We start from the raw sequence: 12,462 nt of genomic DNA, 5'->3' as shown, positions 1-12,462 counted from the left end.
ATGCAATGGTAACTGATACCAAGTTTGTAACTGTAATAGAACATGGAATTGAGTAAATCTTAGGAAGACTGTTACCTCAAGATGACTCTGACTATATAGAGAAAAGGTGAGGATACTTGGTCTACATATCAGCTTTTACTTCCCAAGTAGCTCTCTCAATGGACTATTTTTGCTACAGAACTTTGACCAAGAAAACTTCTTCATTTCTTAGTCTGCGAATTTGACAATCAAGGATTTGGACTGGAACCTCTTCGAAAGAGAGATCATTCTAAATATCTACGCCCTCTAAGGAGACTACAACTACTGAGTCACCAATGTATTTCTATATCAAGGAGACTTAGAATAATAGGTGCCTTAAAGCTAAGTCTAAAGGCAACTCAAGCTCGTAAGCTACCTTTTCGAAATGACTGAGAATTCTGTAAGGATCGACATATCGAGGAATGAGCTTCCCCTTCTTTCTGAAATTTTTCACTCCCTTCATGGGAGAAATTTTTAGGTACACAAAATAGCCAATCTCAAACTCGAGATACTTTCTCTTCACATCTGCATACGATTTTTGTCGGCTCTGGGATGCCCTAAGCCTTTCTCTGATCAGCTGAATCTTCTCTAAGGCATCAAACACTAAATCAGGCCCTACTACTATGGCCTCACCTACCTCAAACCAACCAATTAGAGATCTACATCTCCTACCATAAAGATCCTCAAATGGATCTATCTGAATACTAGAATGATAGTTGTTATTATATATGAATTTGATCAAAGAAAAATGGTCATCCCAACTACCTTTAAAATCAACAATGCACACTTTTAACATATATTCTAGAGTCTAAATGGTCCTTTATTCTTAACCATCTGTCTGAGGGTGAAAAGCTATACTAAGGTAAACTTGGGTACCAAGACCCTTTTTGAAAGATTTCCAAAAATAAGAGGTAAACTGGGTATCTCTATCTGAAATGATGGATATTGGGACTCCGTGCAACCTGACCAACTCTTTGATATAGAGCCTGGCATAGTTCGCGACTGAGTAAGATTTATGAACTGGTATGAAATAGGTTGATTTGATCATCCTATCTTAAATGACCCAAATTGAATCATGTTGATGACGAGCACGAGGTAAACCATCACAAAAACCATGTTTAATTCTTCCCATTTCCATGTTAGACTACTGAACTCCTCCATGGACCCACTAGGTTTCTGGTGCTCAATATTAACTTGCTGACACGTTGATCGCCTAGCTATAAACTCAGTAATATGCCTCTTCATCCCACTTGCCCAATAGATCTCCTGCAAATTATGGTACATCTTAGTGGCCCCTGGATGAATAGAGTAATGCGCACCGTGCACTTCTATAAGAATTCATTTCCTTAACTCATCAACACACGGCACACAAATTCTGCCTTGGCAACACAATACACCATTTTACCTTATGAGAAAGCCTCTGCTTTCTGATCTCTGATTCTCTCTTTCAACTTAACGAGGATGGGATCTCTGTCCTACTTTTCCTTCACTTCAAAAACTAGAGATAATTCTAAACTATTCTACACCTACACACTACCCTCTACTAAATCGACTAAGCGAATACCTAGTCGGGCAAGTTGATGAACTTCCTGAACAAACTTCTTCTTACCATCCTCAACATGAACAATACTACCCATAAACAACCTATTGAGAGCATCTTCCACTACATTGTCCTTGCTCGGATGATATAAAACACTTATATCATAATCTTTCAATAATTCTTACTACCTTATCTAATGCAAATTCAAATCTTTTTGAGAGAATAGATGATGCAAACTTTTGTGATCTGTGAATACATCAACATGCAACCCATACATTCAACCTTACCTCTATTCATTAGGACACAACCTAAACCTACTCTAGATATATTACAGTACACAACAAAACCATCTGAATTGCCTAGTAACATCAAAACTAGGGCTGTAGAAAGTCGAGTCCTTAACTCCTTAAAACTCTTCTCACAAGAACCTGACCACTAAAACTAGACTTTTTTTGAGTCAATATAGACATAGAGGATAAAATAGATGAAAAACCTTCAATAAACCATCGGTAATAGCTAGCTAAACCCAAGAAACTCCTAATATCTGACGGAGAAATGGGTCTAGGATAGTTTGTCACTGCCTTGGTCTTTTGAGGATCAACTCTAATGCTATCACCGAAAAAAATATGACCAAGGAATGCTACTGAACTTAGACAAAATTCGCACTTACTGAATTTGGTAAACAACTGATGGGCTCTGAGACTCTAAATGTAACACCCTGATATCTTCTTAGTTAAATTGTATCCATAAAAAGTCTAAGAATTAGCTTTTAGAATGATCTAAATTAATTTTTATATGGAATTTCCTATATTTCAACCTTTCATTACATAGAGGACTAAATTACCTTTTCAACGATATAAGATTCATCCAAAATGGACGCTCGGTGAAGAAGTTATGAATAATTTAAAGTTCCAGTTATAAACATCATCATTTTGGTGTCTAGCGCATCGCAGAGAGGGTCAAATTTATAATCGTCAAATTCTAGTGGGTCTCTACAATGTTGGTGCATTGCGAAGGCACTTAATTTCCCACTCTTCGAATTCCAGTGGACCACCGTGATTATGGCGCGTTGCGGTGGCACCCAAAATTGGGTTTTTAAGTTCAAATTTTTAGTTCCGTTTAAGAGTCATTAAGGGTAATTTTGATTTTTCCCTAGCCTTTAAAACCATCCAAACAAAGGATTTAGGGCATGTTTGAGTAACTTCACCCTACTTTCATCAAAATCATCAAGAATCCTCTCTAGAGCTTCAAACAAGAAATTCAAGAAACTTAAGATTCAGCCGTGGGTTTTCAAAATCGATTGAAGATTTGAAATCTCTGGATCATTGGCCTTAAGAAACACCTATTGTTTTCCTATTTTGACGTACGCGGGGTTTTTCTAAAAATCTCATGAGCATAGAAATCATGATTTTAAGAAAGGAGTTTTTAGATTTATGAATACATTCATATTTTAGAAATCTCAAAGGTATTTTTTGGTCTTTTGACCTTCCCCAAATTGATTTAAAATTATATATACGTATGCATATATTTTATGATTTATGAATAAATTGAGAGCATGAAGCACATGAATCACTCTCTTGGTATGATTTCCCCAATTTTCTTATGATATGGATTATTTTGAATGTATCTTGAAAAACATGATAGGAAATATCTTGATTAATGCTACAAATTGATTTATGGTTTTGAATTCGAAAGAGAGGGTTGTGCATATTGATAAATATTAAAAATATTCATATAATGAAAAAGTGCAAGATTTTTGCCAAAATCACATGACCACCATATGTTTGAACAATCTCAACATTGTTTTGACTTGTGTTCTCGAAACATGAAATCTTTTATATTATTTGCATGTTTGGGTGGTCTGAACTGTGTTTTAATGAAAGAATTATGCATGATGCATTATGGCTCAGAAATAGGACTTGAAAGTCTTGGTGTGGCAACACCAATTCAGATTATGCCATGATAATTCAAAATAGATTTAATGTATTTTTGAAATCAGACTTTTCAGATGTTAAAACTAGAAATATGCATAATTTAGAACAGGATAAAATTGGGCATAAAGAGAGTTTAGGTGGTTCCCCGAAGAAGGCGTGAGTATCAAGCAAATCATCTCCCAAAACCATGATTTTCCAATTTGGGTTTATTTATTACGTTGGCCTAGAGCCCTGTGGCATATCAGATTCAGGAACTCCAACCCTTGCGGCACACTTGGCTTGGGGGCTTCCCCGCCGAGTCAATGGCGAACTCCATGCTGTCCATGAAATATCAGAATTGTAGGGGAGTTCCACCTAACTCAGAAGTAATATACAGATCAGAACATGCATTGACAGACAGGTTATATGTTTTTCAGAAATGCGTCCATGTATTTTGAAAGCTACTTGATGTATAATGTTTTGACAAAGTTGTTTCCCAAACTATTTTATTTACATATAAGCTTTATTTTGGATTTGTTTGCATACCAGTACATCTGTATTGACCCTCCCTCCTCCCTTTAGGTTCTGAGGCTCAGTCTAGGGGTCCAAAAAGGCAGTAGATTCATCAAACGGAGTTGCAGTGATTAATTGGTGAGCTTTCTCAATTCCAGAAGGCCCGTCTTTTAGATTATGTCCCTTATTGTCGTTTTGGTCTATTGGGGTCCTTGTCCCAGTTTTCAGACAGTTGTTAGATTTTCCTGTAGTAGAGATTTCATAGACTGAGCCAGATGTTATTAGATGTAGTAGATTTTCAATTTTCATACTTATGCTGAATTCAAAATTGACCACATTTTTGTAGTAGATTATGTTTCTGCATCTTTTTTATTTATATGAATATATGCATGCTTACTAGATAGAGAGGGATCTTCTGGGCCCTCAGGGTTTGGGATATCCATCACGGCCAGGCCCTAGTTCGGGTCATGACACTAAAGTATGATTTTGAGGTAATCTATGTGATCATTCTCACTGTGGGAATAGACAAAAATGTCATCAATGAAGACTATAACGAACATGTCCAAGTATTTCTTGAACACACAATTCATTAAGTTCATGAAGGCTTCTGGGGCATGTGTGAGACCAAAGGACATGACTAGAAACTTAAAGTGACCATACCGGGTTAAAAAAGCTATTTTTGAAATGTCATATTCTCTGACTTTAAGCTGATGGTAGCCTAATTTAAGGTCTATGTTAGAAAAGTAACTGGCGCCATGAAGCTGGTCAAATAAGTCATCAATTCTAGGAAGTGGGTATTTGTTCTTGACTATAACTTTGTTCAACTAATGGTAGTCTATACACATTCTGAGTAAACTATCTTTCTTACGCGCGAATAAGACAGGTGCACCCCATGGGGAAAGGATGGGTCTGATGAACCCCTTGACTAAAAGGTCCTTTAACTGTTCTTTTAACTCTCTGAGTTTAGCTAGAGAATTCTATATTATGGAATAGATATAGGCTGAGTGTCTAGAAGAAGTTCTATTCTGAAGTCAATATCCCTTTTGGGAGGAACTCTAAGAAGATCTTTGGGAAACATATTTTAGAATTCATTTACTACTGAAAATGACTCAAGAATAGGAGACTCTGAACTAGAGTATTTGACTGACATGAGATGATAGACACACCCCTTGGATATCATTTTTATCACTTTAAGGTATGAAACCAACTAACCCTTAAGCGTTGTGGTACTACCCCTTTATCCAAGAACTGGATCATTTAGAAACTGAAAATGAACAACTTTGCTTCTATAGTCAACTGAGGCATAGCATTAATGGAGCCAATCCATATCGAGAATGATGACAAAATCCACCATCTCTAACTCTACTAAGTCTGCTAAAGTGACTTTTTGAGATATCATAATCGGACAGTTTTTGTATACTCGTCGGGCTATGATATATTGACCCATTGGGGTAGAGACTGAGAAAGGTTCTATTGATTTTAGGTATGACTTCAAATTTAACTTCTATGTAAGGAGTTACAAAAGATAGAGAAGCTTTTGGATCTAATAATGCATAACCATGCAAATGGAAGATATGTAACGTACTAGTGACCACATCAGGAGAACGTTCCTAATCTTATCGGGACTAAAGTACATAGAGCCTATTTGGGCATTGCCCACTAGTGGCACCCTACTGATTTTGACAATCAAACTGAGTTGAGGGATGATTGTACTGACTTTGTGAACCTGGATAAGGACAATCTTTGATTCTACGGCCTGGCTTACCATACCTAAAACATACATCACTGCCACCTCTACTAATACCCTAATGATTTCTGCCATATTTCTAGCAAAGAGGATTTGTTCGAGAACAACTAACACTACCTTAGGACTTAGAGGCTGGCACCCTATCTTTGTTACCATTTTTGAACTTAGGAACTGGAGCACTAGCTGAGTACAAAGATGGAACTAAAGATTTTAGATGAAACTGGGAATGGCTACCGCCTTCTAACTTAGGCTGAGTGAAATTAAATCTATCTATTCTAGCTCTCTTATTTTCCCTCTCTCTCACTCTCCTTATTCTTAGCCTCTTCTATCTGTTGAGCATAGACCATTACCCTGGATATGCCCATTTCCCTAATTAACATTGTAGTCCTACACTCCTTGACCACACTCTCTGACACCCCAGATACGAACTTTCTTATTTTGGACCTATTGTCTACTATAGAATGGTCTAGAGTGGTTAAGGCTACTCTGAGTTCTGTATGGGAGACATACTCGTCCAGAGGATCTACTTGAACGGGTGGAGGTGTTGGCTGGTTTCATGTTTTTTTTTTCATTAGTCTTTTAGGGAGGCATGTTATGTAAATGGAAGGAAGGAAGGAATTAGAAAGAGATTTTAACCATGCTCACTCACATAACATGAATACTGAAAGAAGGAAAACTTTCCTAAAAATGCCTCATAGCCTCTTGTCCATAAATGTGGCGCTCTACATACCCATGCATAAGACTCTACTTGATGTGATTTTCAAACTCCCTAGGACTCTGTTAAGCCTTAGGCTATGAGACCAAGTTTTTAACACCCCGAGTCTGCACCCCAGATGCCACACGGTGCTTATAACCCAGAAGGACCACAAGCTAACCCATGACTGGTACCTGCTGTTAGCAGTGAATATTAATACTGAAATAATGCAAAAATGAGGATGAAGTTCTATAAGGTTCATAATTTGAATACTGATAAATATAGTAATTGATAATAATATCTAAAAATAGAATACTGTCTGAACTAGTCTTGGCTGAAAAGCCTCTAACTGAAATGTATGAAAGTGGAGTTGATGGGATAAGCCCTCAACTAACTCCGAATAATAAAATACTACATATATTGTAATACTTAAATAAAAGAATATCCTCGATATATGAGGACTCACCACTGAATTTGCTACTGCTAACTGAATCTGACTAAGCACGGTTAGGAACTTGAGCGTCCGAACTTATGATATAGGACATTATAGTGCAAGAAAAAAGTATGCAATCAGTATATGGAATGTACTGGTATGATAAATGAGTTAAGGTTAATATGCTTGGGTTCATATGCATAAACAGTAACTGAATGAGTGATATGAATATAACTGAATGAGAGTACATGTATAACTGAAGCTTTTGTAAACACTGATTATGTAATACTATGCATGTACATACTACTGTGTCTGAGATTTATATTGGAATTGAGTACTGAGTTCTGATAATTGAGTAATTGATATTTGATATTACTGATAACTTAATTACTGATAACTGGGTGACTATTTCTGAAAGTCCTGATTCTGTAGAACTGAACTGAGTTCTATGCTAAGATTGAAACTGAAACTCTGAGAGGTAATCATCTAACCGACATGCCCCTCTCTAAACTGATTGGGGTCCAACCTGTAACCCCTATTGGTAGGGTGAGTACCATGCCATGGGTACAGACACTAGCTGTGTGGATCCACCAAAACATCTTCCCAAAAGACTAAGGGTCACCCTCTACTGGCAAGTTCCCTGATGAGAGCGGTATTACCCTTAAATGTCAGGTAAACACCTCATTAACCCTCAACTGGTAGGTTGATATCTCAACCTACACTAGCTATGTAGTTCTAGAAAACAAGGACTGCTACTAAGGATCATACTTTCTATTGATAGGTGAGCCCCCATCCTTGGGTTCACTCGGTGCTAAATCATACTCTCAACTGAATGACACTGATTATTAGATTGAACTAAACTGGACTGAGTTTTACTGAGTTTTGTAACTGACCCAGTACTATTGTTCTTAACATTATTGAGACTATCCTATAGCTACTGTATTTCTAGGTAAACATCTAGATTTCGGGTATTAAATACCCCCGGGACTAGATAGCATTAATAGTAGGAAATGGCACAATCTTGAAAGCATACTAGCTAGTCACATAGTCATGATTCATTCATTGAGACATTTTGTCAAACACTTGTAAGGCAGGAACTTGTACATGAACAGAAACACATGCTAACTTGTCATAATTGCACTACTCAATTCACATAGGCATTCTAACAAACACTTGGGGAGCATAATTATTTCACATAATAATAAACATAAATAAATATCATGGCTAAAACATTCAACTTGTAAATTCAAGGATTTAACATGAAAATCACATAATTCACCACACATGCTATCTGAATTTCATGATACTTTTAATTAATCATGGATTGAAACTCAAAAAATATCATGAACATGCATACAATCTAATTCAAGCATGGAAATCATAAATCCGAAAACTTGTATTCTTGAAAAAAGGGTTCTTGGACTCCATGGGTGGTAAGGGTCCATGGGTGAACACCTAACATACCTGGGAGGTTTACTTCTTGAAGATTCTAATGGTTTTCTTGAGATTATTCTTGATTCTTCAAGGTTAGGGTTTTGCTAATTGAGAGAATGCTCTTGATTTTGGGGGAATTGAGTGAATAATGATTTAACTAGGTTATTAGGGGTTAATTAACGTGTTTAGACAGATTAGGGGTTTTGGTTATTAACCAAACGGTCCCTGAAATTAAATCGCAGAAGCTGAAAATCACAATTTTGCATGCTGGTGTGATGCGGTACAATCGCGTTGGCTCACTGGAAAATGGAAAACTCACATTTTGACCAACGACGTGATGTGGTGCTATCGCGTTGCACCATAGGAAATAGATAACTGGGAACTGGACTTTTGGTGTGACGTGGCACCATTGCGGTGCCTCACTGAATGCAAATTTTTCCCTTGGCGCGACGAGATAAAATCGTGTTGGGTTCACTAGAAAAGGATGAACACCAAATAACACATCTATGCAATGCAATGATTTTCCAATGGCACACTGGAAAATGATGAATGCCCTTTTGACTCTCACCATGATGTAGTGCTGCTCATTTTCGCAGTCTGCTTCACTAAAAGTGCTATAACTTCTCACTTGAGTATCGAATTTGGGAAAACTTTATACCGTTGGAAAGATGACTGAATTTTCTACACTTTAGTATGTCTTAAACTGGAAAATTCTAAGTGTATTTAAATTTTTATATAGAAATTCTCATGTACCGAGAGCTAGAGTGAGCTAGGAAAATACTGGGTATTACAATACTACTCCATCTTATCACTATAATCAAATAACCTCAGGTCTTAATCAAGGAGTACTAGTCACATAGCACAATGGTTTGTGTACCTATCAATCACAAACATTCAAGACTATCTATACTACAACCATTTTATTGATCTCCACACCAAAAACCATCAACTTCAATCACTTTCACAAAGATTTTCACCATATATCCCTTTCCTTACCATTTAACATAAATAAATTCATCTCTTATCCACTTTATCTTTAACTTTAGCTGGAGTAGTCACACCAAAATTTACACAATAATGAACATTTACTCTCTTATCTAAAGAATTACTATGCGTCCATAACCACTATCATCCTAACATAAGGTCATTGATAGACTAGAGTACAAGCATCAAGAATGGGAGTGACACCATTTAATTATAACTTATATTTGTTGTGTATCTCAAGATGGGGCCTATGATATAGGCTATGATAAAATAGGCATGAAGTTCTTCATATAACAACCAAATAGATTATAAATAGAAAGTTCTTCAAGCATAAATATTATATACCATGATGTCATGACCCGAGACTACCCCGTAGTTGTAATACGATGCTTGGAACCACAAGTAATCTCAAGATAACCCATGAACTAGCATACTATTGAACAACTAGTTTAATATATAAAACATAACTTAATTTGCTGAACGGGAGCATACATATGAAAAGTTTGAATAAAGTTAATATTGATACTGTTTACATCATGATAAAACTTAAGAAAGAAACTCAAATTACATGACCGACTCTAATTTACATCTATGAAGCCTCTACTATACTGACTATAGATAGCTAGGATATGCTTTCAACCACCACTAATCAATACATATGGAAAATAAAAAATATAGTACATGATCTACAACTGTTTGGAGTTCTTCAAATAGGAGAACTTATCACTTGTTGGCTGAAAGTTGCAAACTATCTAACCTTAGTGTAAAACCTACATATGGTACCTACTTTATGAAGGATGTAGCCACAAATGCATATATTTGATCAGTATGTTAGAATGTACTAAGTATATGGAGATATGCACTAAATCATGGAAATATTTCAAACATGCTATAAAACTAAGGATATAAGTGATTTGCTGAAATATTCATTTGAAACCTGACTATAGGTGAAAACTATAAATCACAGAGAATTTATATATTATGAGTTGAAAATAATGCTATAAGCTAGGAGGCGGTAGAAACATAAATGTTGTAAGCAATTATCTTATAAGGCTGAATATGCTATAAAAGTTGTACTGAGGATTACATATAAATACTAGGTTTAAAATTATGTGGTCGAAACTGACTTAACACAAGGGTCTAAACATACAAATATACTGAACATGAACGAATAAACATAAAAAACCAACTTAACATGTACTAAGTAGATCTGTTTAACTGAATGACTGATGTCTGTGATAGAATAACTGAAATCTAAGAAAATGGATAACTAACATCGGTATGTTGAGTAGTGGATATATGAATACGAATCTTGTAAAACTGAATTGTACTTCGTCTAAATAATTGAACTGAAACTGTGGGGTACTGTGCATATGAGATAAGGACTAACTAAACAACATGAGATAACTGAGCATGAATGCATGAAAACTATAATGTCTGAGAATGCAAGTCCAAGCATATATATGTTTCTAAAATAATCTGTAAACTGAAAGACTAAAATCTGATAACTAAATAACTAAGTATATGTATGCTTCGATCAAGCCAACCTGAACTAGAACTACACTGAATATTATGCTAAAACAGTGGGAGTTATCATATAACCGACATAAACCATGTGAGATATCATGGAGTCCAATGTCTGACCCACGTTGAGGATGGTTGTGCTATCCTTGCCATCAGAATAGAACATGAACTGTAGTGATCACTAAACTGATGTCCTGAAGGACCAGAGAGTCAAGCCTAAACTGACGGGTGACCCCTGAGAGAAAGTCAATCCTAAATTGATAGGTGACCCCTCATATCCTATGCTGGCTACGTAGTTCTGAAACATAGGGACTGCTACTAATGACTCTTCCTAACTGAAGGGGAAGCCGCCATCCCTGTATTTTCTCAATGCTAAATCCTACTCCTAACTGAAAGGCACTGAAATACTAACTGGTGCATGCACTGATAACTGATAAGCTTAGTTCATGGTATTCTAAAAATAATAGTGTATACAAATTCTGAGGTAATCATAAATATATAAACTGATAATTCTCAACATGATCATGGTGTTCTAAATATGATATTAAAAATCATGGTCAGCTTATCTCACTACTTGAAAACAGAAATCATATAAAAACACATAGGTATCAGGTGTTCATAACCCACTAACATTAAGTGATCATTAAAACATGATATTTAAACTCAAACTGTAGTATTGAATCATAGTTTAACTCAAGACATGGGCATTTCATCAATCATGGGGATAACATGAAATTTGAAGCATGAAAATGTTGCTATAAATCATGAGTTTTGGATCTATTATGGAATTCACTTGAATAAAGCATGGGAAACTTAAATTCATAGCATGAGGAATTGAAAATCTTGCATGGGATTATACATTGGTGGAATTGAATTAAAATCACCATGAAAACATGAAATTCAATCCTTTTTGAACATATAAAATATCATAATGATAGAAATTTAATCTTTAATTGAAAGGAAATAGTTTTGGGGCTCCATGGGTGAAAGTGACCCATAAATGAATACCCCACATACTCGATTTTCTTGATTTCTTGAAGAAAGGTTAAAATTGGAACTTGAATTCATGAGTTATTGAAGAAGATATCTTGAATTCTTATTCTTGAGAAGGGAGGCTTGAATTCTTTTGGGTGAGGAACCCTAATCTTGATGTTCTTGATATTCATGAATTTGAATCTTGAAACTTGGGAGATAATCTTGAGAAGAAACCCTAATCTTGTTCTTGAGAGTGGAATGAGAAGTTTATGTTGTTTAATCAATGGAAATAAAGGCAAAGTAATGACCCTTGGGGGTTAAATATTGTGGCTTGGGAGTTATAAAAGGATAAAAGACTAAAAATCCCTTAAAATAAACTTTACAAATAATTCTCGACAGTCCTTATGGGTCTTCCATACAACTCGTATGGACTAGGTACGAGTTAGACTTTGCAACTCGTATGCTGATAGTGTGCGATACAGCTTGAGAGTGCTTCAGTATTTTGTCCATAAATTTTCTCCGCGAAAATAGATTAAGCCAAAATTGGTATTGTTGGAAATATAATTAAATTGCATATATGTTGGTGGGTCTTGAGATAAAAAACTCTTAATAAAACAAAATTTATGATCATTTGAAGATGACGATAGTTATGTACATCCCAAGAATTTAATCGCTAAGAGAGGTTTT

This window comes from Capsicum annuum, chromosome 2 (genome assembly GCF_002878395.1).
Source record: "Capsicum annuum cultivar UCD-10X-F1 chromosome 2, UCD10Xv1.1, whole genome shotgun sequence".
NCBI classification, from domain to species: Eukaryota; Viridiplantae; Streptophyta; class Magnoliopsida; order Solanales; family Solanaceae; genus Capsicum; species Capsicum annuum.
Note: the sequence above shows the minus strand (reverse complement) of the source record.